The sequence below is a fragment of the Carlito syrichta genome, unplaced genomic scaffold (assembly GCF_000164805.1).
Source record: "Carlito syrichta isolate Samal-C Ts95f unplaced genomic scaffold, Tarsius_syrichta-2.0.1 Scaffold301444, whole genome shotgun sequence".
NCBI classification, from domain to species: Eukaryota; Metazoa; Chordata; class Mammalia; order Primates; family Tarsiidae; genus Carlito; species Carlito syrichta.
The window spans coordinates 6,772-9,142 of record NW_007245540.1 but is presented as its reverse complement, the minus strand read 5'-3'; the positions used below and the strand labels follow the sequence as shown (position 1 = coordinate 9,142).

The 2,371-nt window shown below is 45.3% G+C and overlaps 1 protein-coding gene across 1 annotated transcript in view; it reads right to left on the bottom strand.

The window, feature by feature from the left end:
* The window catches only part of LOC103257057 (zinc finger protein 658B-like), a 17,565-nt gene that overhangs the window by 14,841 nt on the left and 353 nt on the right, over nucleotides 1-2,371 (bottom strand).

Genomic DNA, 2,371 nt, shown 5'->3' with positions numbered 1-2,371 from the left:
CAGAGGTGAAACCCTCTATCCTCATTCAACTTAATATCCCCCCAAAAAGCAACTCAGGGGAGATTAGTAAGCAAATTCTTGCTGTCTTTATACCCGGAGTTAGAGCTTCCACAGAAAACTCTAAAATAAAGATGAAATGTTGTATAAAAGGAATATGTTTTTCAACATTTTGCTCAATAATGGTTGTTGATTCTTAAAAAAGACCTTTTGATAAGATGCTTATGACACTCACCTGTGTGTGAACAGCATCGTGCTTAGTTCCTGGGTCTGCCCTGGGTGACTATACACAAGTCATTAATTTCAGGCCCCATAAAAGGAGGAACCCAAAAAGCCCCAGATTTATTTATCTAAAAAATTGTGTACTTATTCTTACATGTTCAAACTTCAGTCACCCTCAAAGCACTCTTCGCTTGATGCAAGAAACCTATTGAGACACTTTTTCCACTGCTCAAAACATTTTCTAGACTCATCAATTTTTGTGCCTTTTAGTGCTTCTGCTGTTTTTTGTTTCACCTCTTCCACACCCACAAGATGTTTCCCTTTGAAGACTTGTTCCCAGAGAAACAGAAAAATGTCGCTCTGGCTGAGATCAGGTGAATAGGAAGGGTGGGGTATGGAAGTCAGGACATTTTTGGTCAAAAACTGATGAATACTCAGGGCAGTGTGGGCAAGTGCACTCATAAGACACCATAATGAAATGGGCAAATGTGTTGAGTCTCGGAAAAAAAAAAATTGTAATAACTGAAGCCTAACACAGCCTCTCACAACAATGCTAGCTGGAACACTGATGCTGGTTGGTTCCTAGAACACTTACCTAGTGGGAAAAGCCAGTAGTACTAAAAGGGGTCTGCCCTCCAAAAGATAACTGATGTTTTTTGGGGGGTTCCCCCTCATATTTTGGGGTTTCCAGCATAGAAAACTCTCTCCCTCTGGTATCATTTTGTTATTATCTATGTTCAAGAAAGAAGGAGTGTCAGCATAACTCTAAAAGCCACATGTAGTAATGAACGTGGTGTGACAGCTACTCAAAGTGCTGAAAAAGTAACAGGAAAATGAAGGAAATGGGGTGTTGTTTAGGATTTTGTCAGCTGACTACATCTTCTCTGGATACCATGGCCTCACCAGCCCTCTTGTAAAGTACCTTTTTCTCCTCAGCTTGACACTCAACCCTCTCAACCCCAGGTCACCACCTTCTGCAAGTTAGTGCACATTATCCCTGGTGACACAGTCCATAACAGCTCCTGAATGTGGTAACATTGTAAGTGTGACTCATGCTACACAGCGAACCAAGAACTGCCTCAGGTGAAGCAAATCAGAACCTGCTCCTTTCTAAAACTTCTGCCTCTGTCCTGAAGCTCTGGAACAGGTCTCTGTCAAACAGGCCGTTCTCAGTGGAAGTACCTGGCATGGACTCCCTCTTTCCAGCCTCTTGTCACAGTTGCTTTCTTTCAGAAGGGCTGGAACTTGGGCCTGAAAAACAAATTCACTTTACCTGAAAATTTCATCTTACACCTAGCACCCTAAGCCTGACTCTTTTGGTATTCACCAGAAACGTGCTATCCAATACTGTAGACATTAGCTGTATGCAACCAATGAACACCTTAAATGCGGCCAGAGTCACGAGTTAAGGTAACATTTTAAATGTAATGAGTCAAGGAAAACACATCAGCCAAATTAGCTCTGCTTGCCTCTTTTGACTGTAGCTACTGAAAAATTCTAAATGAGGCTTGTGTTTCTCATCAACTTTCTATAAGACATCACTGCTGCTGACTAGGAATCTGTGCCCTTGAGGGGAGAGGCAGTCTCAACCATACTAGAGGGTTCCAGAGCCTCAGTCCAAACCATGGAACTGGAGACTGCACAAATCTCAGGATAGAGTTACCGCTTGGTGCGACTCTGTCCACGTTCACTTCACAGTCACGTAGGGAGATCTGAGCACTGACCCCTCTGAATAAGTGCCCCCAAGGTTTCAGGCAGGTAATGGCAGCTCCAGGTTTCAGGGAGGTCCGCTGTCAGGAAGAACAAGAGACAGGGAGTCAAGCTCACCTGGATGCGCCTTCTACCCTCTCACCTCCTAGCTTGTGTCCACCCACGTGAAATTCCCTGCACTTAAAAATAAAAATAAAATGGCACGTGTATAACGACCAGCAGGGTCGCTCCGAGGGTTCAATGAACCGTGAAGGACGTGGACAGACAGGTGTCTCCTGACAACAGCTGCTTCCAAGCCACACAGCGATGGTTGCAAGCACCAGATGACTCATTTGACCAAGGACGACCCATTCACTTCTCAGAGCCACCACAGGAGCGACGGCCGCCCCCTTGGGTCCATCGCCCACGCCCTGCACGCCCCGGCCCGCTTCCCCCCTCCCCG